At 38.3% G+C, this 11,791-nt stretch overlaps 1 pseudogene; it reads left to right on the top strand.

Moving 5' to 3' along the window:
* The first annotated feature begins 2,060 nt into the window (after positions 1-2,060).
* Positions 2,061-4,589, top strand: LOC121260203 (annotated as a pseudogene).
* Positions 4,590-11,791: the final 7,202 nt, after the last annotated feature.

The raw sequence follows: 11,791 nt of genomic DNA, 5'->3' as shown, positions 1-11,791 counted from the left end.
GATAATCATTGTCATATCACCTTGTTAAAAGGTTTTTAAATTATATGTATAAGAAAAGAATAGACTGAAATCGAAGAATCAAATGCTATACTTTGTAGTTATACTTTGTAGTGATTAAGAGTGCAATCGGTTCGGTTCGATTTGATTTTGAATAAAATTTAAGATTAAATCGGTATATATCGATTTTGTATTTTCGAATATTGATTACGCATCGATTACCTTCTTAAATCGGTACTTTGATTTTACCGATTCCGGTTTGGTTCGATCTGATTTTTCAGTTTTAATAGTTTTAGTATTAGGGCATAAAATGTAATTAATATACTAATATACATTAGTATACTAATTTATACTAATTAATTAAAATGAAATGTAATTAATATACTAATGTATATTAGTATTACTAATGTATTATATATTTATCAAAATGAATATGTTGAGAATTTATTAGGTCATAAAACGTTATTAATATATATATTTTATGTTTAAAGCATATGATCAAATAAATTTTCATGTTTAAGATTAAAATTTTATGTTATAAATTATAATAACATTATTTTATATGTAATTATAATTTATATTATTATATACAAAAATTATATATAATATTAAAATATTATATTTAATATTAAAAAAATTAATTTAAAATATATAATATAGTGAACCGGTTCGGTCCGGTCTGATCCTAAAAAGCATAGAATTGGAACCAGACCGGTACCGGCCAGTTTTGGAACTAAGGCAACAGTCCTGGACTGGACAGGTCCAAAACCGGACTAGTTCCACCGGTTCAAGCCAGTCCGGGCCGATTTTTCAGTCTTCCGCTTAATTTTTACATCCTTAAAAATGAGCCTTCGTTGTAAATATTGTGAATTGCTATTGGAATTTGGAAGGAAGATCGTAAGGCGTTGGGCAAGCTCATACTATCCTACCCACGATTTGTGAAAAGAGTAAACCAGAGGAATCTAAAGAAATTGGGCCCAGACAGCGTCCACCACGAGAAAGGGATTCGGTCAGCAGTTGGTCCCCTTTCCTCATTAATTTGGGCTCGATGCTTGTTATTGATGGCCTCATTAAATGTCGTATCTCGCCGTCACCATGAAAAGTGGGAATGATCGTTACATACGAGTTTCATGAGGAACGATGCAAAAGCGAACCCGTGACAATATTTAAAAAGGCGAAAAGCTACAAAAGACAGGAAAACGATACTCAACCCTGGATACTTGAAAAACAGAAGGAGAGTTCACTGACTTTGACATCGGATGCTTCCCAGCTTTAGCAAACCTTCCCCTCCTATTGCAGGTAGCAGGTTGAAGACAACTCCTTCAATGGGTAGTACACAAAACAAGTCCTAAAAGCTGGTGCCGTCTATGAGATCCAATCTTATTTGGCCTAACAACAATAGTGTGCCATTTGTATGTTGGACCCCACACGCTCACTCCCAACATTTGAGTAGCAATCCTCACTCACGAACATGGAAGGTAGAATGGTGGCGATGGAGGAACTAATAAAGAAACTGATAGCAGACACTGAGGCTCTGAGGCGAGAGGGCAAAGTGCTAAGGAAACGAGCGCGAAACTTGGGGAGGATGCTAGCCTGAGTAAAGTTAAGAAAATGGACAGAGAGTCACAGGCCGTTGGTGAGGTATGCAGACAAATGAGCGACGAGCTACGGGGCCTCAAAGACAAGTACGAGGAGATGTCGAATAGATTGGGAGGGTCCTTGTCTGTAGATCAAATACTAAGCAACACAGACTTGTTGTACAGTCTAGAGGTGATGGCAGTGCCACTCCTACCCAAGTTCAAAGCCCCCCAAATAGAAATGTATGACAGATCCAAGGATCTGACGAAACACTTAGAAACTTTCAAAACCCAGATGACACTAAATGGCTTCTCGGGAGAGATAGCGTGCCGGGCGCTCCCCCTCACGCTGAAAAGTTCTGCCCAACCATGGTTCGAGACTCTTCGATCGGGCTTCGTTCATAGCTTTGAAAAGCTTGATCGACAGTTCTTAACTTAATTCATGGCAGCCGAAACAAAAGACGACCAACCACTTACTTACTCACCATGAAGCAAAGGGAAGAAGAGAGCTTAAAAGCGTACCTATATCGCTTCAACAAGGAGTTTCTGGCCACCGACAATCAAGATGAAACAATAACGTTGGTAGCACTCCTGGGAGGCTTGTGGCCTTTCAGCTCAATTATGGTCGAAATCGAGAGGAAGACTTCTGTGACCTTGTGGGAATTCATCGATTAGGTGGACGATTTTGTCAATGCTGAAGACATCTTTCAAGTCACAAAGGGGGGGAATTCATGGAAGCTCCGTGCTCACTCTTCGATGGCTGAAGGGGGGAACCCCTTTCTGAAGTGTACCAGTTTCTCCGCTCTTGCCAGTGAGGTCGATCTCAGATCCCGCCTAGCCCCCGAGGCTGATTTTTCGTACTCGCACTTCGATGTCCTAAGGAAAGAAAACCTTTCCCAAGTGTCCCATTCTCTCCTCACCTGCCATGCAGTCGATGTCAAATTTTGCTTGACCCTTGAGGTTGATGCTCTACGCTCATGCCTTTATGGTTGAAGGGGAACACATCTCCCAAGTGTCCCATTCTCCCCTTGCTAGCTAGGGTGGTCGATCTCGGATCCTGCATGGCCCCCAAGGCCGATGCTTCACATTTACACCTCACCTGTGCCATGTGTCCCACTCTCTCATCCTCGCCAAGGACTGTTGACTTAGGCCTAAGTCACAAGGGAGAGTTCCATGCAAGGCCTGGGCTGGCCAGGGACAGCTTTTGCAGGTTTCGATAGCTATGCCTAGACTTACGATGAAAGGAACACAAGAACAAGGACGATAGACAGCAAAGCCAAGCACGCAAAAAGGAGAAAGATGAAAGTTCAAGAGGAAACCTCGTTCGTTGAAAACAAGTTTACAAATACTAGGTGGGAACCTTAGTAGAGGATTCCTAGGAAAAAAAGAGTTAGGGCCGTTGGCAAGGCAACGGGGCAGGGAAGGCGTCATGCATCAGACTGTGCCCCAAGGAATTAAGAGGGAGACAATCCGCCTGAGTCGGGGCAAACTGCGCAAGATCCAAAGCCCCAGTGAGAGTAGTGAGGATTGACATCCAGTGCTTCTTCAGTTTCTCTAGCCCTCGGGAGTATTCACGACTCCAAGCTTGGTTGCGGAGGCGCTTCGCCACTGTAAGCTTAAGAGTAAACGGGGCAAGTTTCACATTGGCCGCAACAAGCTCGACCTCCAATTTTGTCAGCCTTTTGCCCCGAGACCCCCCCTCTAGTTGCGTATGGGACTCCGACAACTCCAAGAGTTGGGACTCAGCAACCTCCTTACCTTCTCATAGCTCGAAACATTGTGCTGTTAGTGTGTCCTTTAGGACTACAGCCGGTTGAGGCACCCCTGTGAGTTACGGACTGCGTCCACCACCTTCATTAGGGTAGCGAAATACTCTTCTCCCAACATTTTTTAGACTCCTTTGCCTCCTCTTCGAGGCAGCGTATCATTGCCTGCTATAGCGCCCTTTCCTCTTCGGCGATGGTTGTAGTAGATAGTAGACAGGAGGTCTCCTACCTCAAAGACTCCTTTTCAGCTTGGAGATTAGACACCACCTTGTGTTGGTACTTATGGCGTAAAATGTCAAATTTTTATAGTTTGAACATGCAATGTGTGAATTTTGTTAACTTGAGGTACAAAATGTAAAAACTTTATAATTTGTTGATGGAAGAAAATATACTTTTACCTAAAAACAACTTTTGGCTAGCCAACATATGTGTGTGTGTGTGTAATCAGAACTTGACCATGTTTTGAATATGCAGAGTGGTGTACCCAGTTGGGAGGTTCCATTAGGATGATGGGACTCCAGAGGTGCAAGCTTGAGTGGCTCAAACAACAACATCCCAGCTCCAAACAACACATTCCAGACTATCCTCACAAAGTTCAAGTGACAAGGACATAATGTCGTTGATCTTGTTGCACTATCTGATAATATTTAAAGAGGTAGCTTGAACCTACCATTGTGCCAAACCATAATCTAGGTCCTTAATTTAAGGATAAATGATTGAGGGCATAGGTGTGGAGGAATCTAAATTACCCAGAACACACGTGATTAACATGGTTTAACTTCAAAACAAGTCACCATCTAAATTAACCTGGTTTAATTTAGTATGGCAAGAAGATTATTGATGTTTGAATAATTGTTACGTAGGGAGCCACACGATAGGAAATGCTGGTGCACCAGCTTCAGGCAGAGACTCTACAACCAGCCAGGCAATGGGTTACCTGACAACACAGTTGGTCAATCATATGTTGCCCAATTGAGAACCAGATGCCCAAGATCAGGTGGTGATCAGAACCTATTTTTCTTGGACTTTGTCAGCCCAACAAAATTCGACAACAACTATTTGAAGAACTTGTTGCATTCTAAAGGCCTTTTAAGATCTGATCAAGTTCTTCTCACAAAGAATGAAGCATCCATGGAATTGGTGAAGAAATATTCTGAAAACAACGAGCTGTTCTTCGAGCAGTTTGCCCAATCCATTGACAGGTTCAAGGGGAGAGATTAGAAAGCATTGCAGGAAGATTAACTCCTAATTAGCTCCATTATAATACTACAGTTCCATCAAGTGTCGTGTGTTTTTATCAATTAGCTAATTAACAATTGATTATTCTTATAATTATGAATTTTATGGTGTTAATTTTTCTACTAAGAAAAGGGCGACCAATTGCACATTGTTAAACGGATGAGTGAAGGGTAACTCATATGTACTGTCTTCACTACTTGAAGCACACTTCTCCACTCAATTTCGAATTGCTTCTAAAGAAGTGTGACATTAACGATTGGGACATCCCAAGCATCTGTACATAGTGTTCTTGGTTCTCAAAGCCTTATTTCTTGTTCTCAACAAAACTAAAAACAACTCTCTTTGTGAGAGTTGCCAATTAGGCAAAATGAGCAACTTTCATTTTTTCCCTTTTCTATTATTGGTTTAAATGTATTTCATAAAGTTTATTGTGATTTATGGGGACCCGTACTAATTTTATTTGTTGACAAATTTTAATATTATGCATGTCTGGTTGATGTTTTCTCTAAATATATGCAGTTTATTCATTTACAGAAAAAAATATGATTTCTTAATGTCTTTATTTTATTTCAAAAATTTGTTGAACGTCAATTCAATAAAAATATCAAAATCTTTCAAACCGATGGTGGTGGTTTGTTCACCAACGCCCAACTCAATCTTCACCTTCAATAGCAAGGTATTCTCCATCAATACTCATGCCTTCATACCCCAGAACAGAATGGCTATGTGGAACAACGATATTGAACAATTCGTGAATTAGGTATGACCTTACTTTTTCAAAGTAGTGTTCCAAAACCTTTTTGGGTCGAAGGTGAAAACCCTAAATTGACCCATTTGATTTTAATGTGATTTTGGAAGCCAACTAAATTTTTTTAGCTTGTGTTTTGGTGTAGTTAAATTCCTATATTGCAAATAATATGTATACCCTAGTTTTGGCCCAAACCGAACGGTATTATGGTTGTTTTGCTATGTATTTTTCTATATTTCGAAAATGCTATGTTGCTATTAAACTTGGTTTAATCATAGGTGATGATTAAAGTGATTTTAGTTTATATATGTTGGTACCATGTGTTTTGTGTTGAGGTTGGTTGGTAATCTATTTTTAGGATGCTAGAGGTTCGGTTTAGTGGTTTTGCTTGGGTCTTGTAATTTTATATCTTGCGTTTGAAAGGTATTAAGTGAGTAAAGCAAAAGGTTGAGTATTTAAAGGTTTTAAAGTTGCTTAATGGATAACCTTACTATACTTTATACTATTCTAATTTTAATGGGATATGTTATCTAAACTATTTAAAATATTTCTTGTGTGATTAGATTATAGCATAGTTGGTTTGGGTATAAGAGATTAATTGTGCATGATATATTACAATATGTAAAGCTGTCCAAGTACCTCTAAGCCCATGTCATGCCACGTCTTGATGTAAAAATAACCCATGTATGTTGTCCCTCGTTTGGTTAAATTCTACCTAATCCAAGAGTCCAAAATATTGATAAGCTAACCTTTTATAATGAGGGAGCACAACTTACCTTTTATAATGAGGGAGCACAAGTTCATTTAAATGGCATATTTCCTAAACTTGTTTAGCCTACTTGAGATGCCTAAATCAATTTTAAAGCCCATTGTTGAGAATTTTCAGATTTTATCTCCTAATGTCCATAACCCAAGTGAGCTTGAACCAAAGAGACCTTGCTTGAAGCCTACGAATTCTTAACTACTTTTCATGTAAGCTTTTTTAAATATCCTTCTGTGGACAGCTAACATATCTTAATATTTAATTTATTGCTCTTGTAAGTTGAGATGAGGAGTTGTCATCGGGTTAATACTATGCATAGAAGGGATGTTAGATTGTAATATCGTGACTCTCTCTTTTAAAGAGAGGGCTAAAGAATATTGTATGAGTATTAACACGCTTATGCTATTTATTGGAATAGGACCTATATTGACGTTGGAATCATCGAGGGGCATAGAGGTAAGTAGCTATGACCATGCTTCTTACACCAAGTTCTCTTCATGAAAAAGTGTCTCTCTCTCTGTTATTGAAAATGTTCTTCTAAAGAAAAGAACACATGGATATAGTATGTACAAGCACTTTCTTGATAGCCCATGTTAAACATCCTATAAGTTATGATTGGTTGTAAAGTATGAAATAGTGCATTCGCGAATTATTCTAAAATCATGAACTCTTATCATGCATGCTCTCTCAAGAAACTTATTGATTATTCCTATATGTAGTAGAGCATGAAAATGTATCTTGTTCATTAAAATGCATATGCATCAGACTAAGAAAGATGATGAAAATGTTTTGATTGCAAAAAAAATGAAAGGAAAGGACTGAAAAGAAATGAATGTTTTAATGTATGAAACCATGTAGTGGCCATGATTGATAAATCAATGATGGTACCAAAGCACTAGGCAGATTGCAATGTAGGGTAAGTAGTACTGGCAATGCACCCAGTGCTACCCCCTGACTGAGGGATTCCCAACCCACGCCTACTGGCGGAATCAGGTCCAAAGGAAGACCGTTAATCCTAATACACGGGGCGTAATAGTGTGTACCGGCCAAAAGGAAAGTGAAACATGAAAGCATTGTTATTTCTCAAAGATGTTTATGCATGAAAGTATTGCTTATTCCTTAAAATGTTTATGCATGAAAACATTTTCAAATTCTCAAAATTTTTATGTATGCATGTTTTCAAAAGAAAAAGAATAGGTGATTAGTACATTAACGACATGGTGTACTACTTACTGAGTATTAGAGTCACTTTGTATTTATGTTTTAAACGTTCAGGTAATGACGAAGAGGTTGAGGAGCAAGGCACTACTGCAGTGGGAGAGGTAGACACTTAGTGTCTTCCGTGTTGGTTCAACCTTGCATGGATGATGGGTTATATGTATAGATGCTTTTATGTTGGGATGGGTCCCTTGTTGGGACATTTTGTTGGGTTTGACTTTAAACCATGTATCTTTTGGTATGGTGTAACTGTTATGGTGGGGTGATGGTAATCCCATATACATTGACTTAGTTCCTTTTGTATGTATGGTAGGGACGGAGTCCTTTCCTAGCTAGAACTAGTTATGTTTTGTGTGATTATGATGAACTTAAGAGTTTTTTATGGATGAATGTTCAAATAGAATGTCTATCAGGTATTCCACTTTATTAAATTAGAAATTTAGAATACACGTGTGTTATGTTCATGCTGATCGCATATTATTAGAAAAAAAAAAAGAGAACACATATGTAAGTAGCGATTCCACCCTTCCCAGGGCGGGATTGTTACAAATCAAGCTCGGCACCATTCAGATCGTTCTTAGTATTGCCCTTGTTTGCCATTGGGATATTCACCAACTCAATGTCAAGAATGCCTCCACCATGGTCATCTCCAGGAGGACATGTTTATTGACCAATCTTCAAGTTTTATGCATCCTACTTTTTATTCTTAGGTTTGCAAGCTAAACAAGGCCTTATATGACTTAAAAACAGGCCCCTCATGTCTAGTTTGTCTAGTTTGATAAATTTAGTACTTTCCTTATTGCCTATGGTTTCCAATGTAGCTCTGCTGACCCTTCACTTTTCATATATCACTCACCTCTAGGCACTATCTTTTTACTATTATATGTAGATGGTATTCTTCTCACTTGTTCAAACCCTTCATATCTTAATGCCTTCACTAGTATTCTTAGTCAACAGTTTGTTATGAAAAATCTGGGTCCCATACACTAATTTTTGGGCATTCAATTCTGTCCAACTCCTATGGTGTAGTCTTTTCTCAATCTAACTATGCGCTTGAGATGTGATTAAGGAAGTGATTATTAGTGAATTCATATTTTTTTTCTTAATGATTAGGATGTTTAAAATATAGTTAAAAGAAAAATAGAAAAAGAAAAAAAATCATTTACATTAATGTGCATATTTGAGATGCATATTTTTTTTTTTTTTTGAAAAAACAGAGAATATGATTCCATTACTTCAAAGCAAAACAGTAAATGGCTTCTCAAACAAAGTGACTGACAAAACTTCCGGAGGGCCCTCCTTTATCCACACTGATTCACTATCTAAATACATGCCTAACTTTGCAGCAACATGAGCAACTTTATTTCCAGGTCTCTTAGTAAAAATCAAGCTCCAATCTGTAAGTCCATTCATTAAGAATTGTATGTCTTCAATCAAAAGCCCTTGCCAGGAATGGTTGTTGTTATAACCATTAACACTATCCACTACTGCCTTTTTTGCATCACCCTCGAGCACCACCTGGTATAAGCATAACTCTTGGCATAACTTGATGCTTCTTAAAAGTACATAGCATTTTAAAGAAAATGCAGAACAAACATGACTTTTTGGAGCAGAAACCACGGCTAGCACCTCACCTCTGTTGTTCCTCACCACTATGCCAATACCCATCAGCCTCTTCTCAAAATCAAAAGCAGCATCAAAATTTAACTTATAAAAGGGATCTGCTGGTGGCCTCCATTCTACTCCAGTGATCTGTTGAGGTATGTTGTCTGCAACATAGGTTAATCTCAACTGAGATTCATGAAAAACTTCTACATCATTCAAAGCTGATTTAACTAAAGCAAGAGGACTATTAAAAATGTTTTAAAGACAAAACAATTCCTTCTAGCCCAGATCTTGTAAAGAATAACAGCCACTCGATCTAGCTACACAACATCCAACTTGTTAACCATGTCCAACCATAACAATCTGAAAGCCTTATAATTAGAGCTCCATTTATTTAGAAGGCTCTCTCTCTCTCTCCCCAAACATCCATAGCAGCAGAACAATTCCAAAGAACATGAATAACATTCTCCTCATTGCCTTGACAGATAGGACATAAACCATCTTCCACAATTTGTTTTTTCAGTAACACCTGTTTTGTAGGTAGAATGTCAGTAAGTGCCTTCCATAGAAAGTGTTTGATCTTCCCTGAAACATGTAACTGCCATAGATTCCTCCATAGCTCTTCTACAGCCACTCCATTTGAAGCTTCCCCAACAGACTGTTTTGTCATAAGACAATCCAAGAAATAAGCACTATTCACAGAGAAAACACCCTTTACATTTCTTACCCATATCATTTTGTCACTGTCATTCCTCAGACTGAGTGGAATACTACAGATTAATTGTGCCTCATCGGAATTAAATACTCCTTCTACTAAGTCAGTCTTCCATGTTAAAATATCAGCATCAATCAGCTCAGCCACTTTTGAATCTGTAGATAGTCTATTGATAGGAGTTTGAACTCTATAAGTAAGAGGCTGTGGAAGCCATTTTTCATGCCATACTCGAATGCTATGTCCATTCCCTACATGCCACACTACCCCTTTTTTGACCAAATTAATAGAAGACCAAATGCTTTGCCAAATGTGAGAAGGAGAATAACCTGGCTTAGAGTCCAAAATATTACAATTTTGGAAATATTTCCCTTTGTAGATCTGTGCCACCAAGGAATTTGGTGCTTGAAGTAGTCTCCAAACTTGTTAGCCAATAGGGCCCTATTAAAACTAGTTAGATTCCTGAAACCCAGTCCTCCTTTATTTTTAACTTCCCCTAGTCTTGCCTAACTCCTCCAATGAATACCTTTACCTGTTTTCTTGTGACTCCACCAGAATCTAGAAATCATAGCTTCTATTTCTTTTAACAAAGTAGATGGTAAGCTAAACACACTCATGGTGTATGCCGGAATAGCTTGCAAAACACTCTTTATAAGGATTTCCTTTCCTGCTGCCGATAACATGTCTGTTTTCCAGCTATTAATTCTTCTCCAAACCTTCTCTTTCAAACATCTAAAAGTGTTGTACTTAGACCTACCTACCATTGTAGGTAAGCCTAAATACTTGTTGTACTTACCAAATAGTACCCCATTTGTAGACTCAATGATCAACTCTCTTGTTGCAGTGACAGTATTTGAACTAAAGAGTATAGATGTTTTTTGCTTGTTCATAGTCTGGCCTGAAGCACACTCATACTGCCATAGGATCTGTTCTATGTGACTCCACTCCTCTTGCTTTGCTTTACAGAAAATGACACAGTCGTCTGCAAAAAGAAGGTGATTAATGGGCATACCTCCCCTTGAAGCATCAACACCCTTAAGAAGACCATTTCTCTCAGCTTGTTGGAATAAAGAGTTGAGGCCTTCAGCACATAGAAGGAATAAATAAGGAGACAATGGGTCTCCGTGTCTAAGGCCTCTAGAAGGGAAAATAATGTTAACTAGAACCCCATTTACCTTAACAAAATAAGGAACAGATTTTACACAAGTCATTATCAAACTTGTCCACTTGTTACCAAATCCCAATTTCAACATCATGGCTTCCAAAAAATCACACTCCACCCTGTCATATGCTTTGGACATATCTAAATTAATGGCCATACTTCCCACCTTACTTTTTTTTCGAGACTGCATAGTATGAAGGAGTTCATAGGCTACTATAATATTATCAGTTATGAGCCTACCTAGGATAAATGCACTTTGGTTCCATGAAATAACCTTAGTCAGCACCTTTTTCATTCTGTTTGCCAAGACTTTTGAAATCAGCTTATATAATACATTACATAAGCTGATTGGTCAAAAATCATGCATAGAGGAAGGAGTATTAACTTTTGGCACCAAAGCAATCAAAGTATGATTTAGTCCTGCAGGCATAATTCCATTACTCAAGAACTCCAAGTCAGCATTAGAGACATCCGTTCCCACAATATCCCAGTGATCTAAAAAGAAACCAGCACTAAACCCATCTGCCCCGGGGGATTTAAAAGGAGACATTTGTTTCAATGCAAATAATACATCCGCACTTGAGAAACCCCTCTCCAGATCTAGTCTCATGTCATCAGAAATTCTAGTATCCACTCCTGCTAAACACAGCAAAATGATATCTCTATGAGGATGAGTAGAAAGAAATACCTGAGAAAAGTGCTGCCCAAAGCCAAGCAAAATTTCTCCAGGTTCTGTCAAAAGCACCCCTTCAGCAGTTACAACTTTTTTGATTGAATTTTTCTTCTTCCTCTGATTGACACATGCATGATAAAACTTAGTGTTACGATCCCCCTTTTCTAGCCAATGTTTCTTTGCCTTTTGCTTCCATTTGATATCCTCTTGATCTAGAAGAAAATCTATATCCTTCTGAAGCTGTTGCTGAGCAGTCATAGAACACGGGTCTTCATTTTGTTGAAGCTGATCCAACAGTATTGAATTTTCCTTTATGGCTTTAGTTCTATCA

This window comes from Juglans microcarpa x Juglans regia, chromosome 4D, assembly GCF_004785595.1.
Source record: "Juglans microcarpa x Juglans regia isolate MS1-56 chromosome 4D, Jm3101_v1.0, whole genome shotgun sequence".
NCBI classification, from domain to species: Eukaryota; Viridiplantae; Streptophyta; class Magnoliopsida; order Fagales; family Juglandaceae; genus Juglans; species Juglans microcarpa x Juglans regia.
Note: the sequence above shows the minus strand (reverse complement) of the source record. Positions and strands in the feature narration are given on the sequence as shown.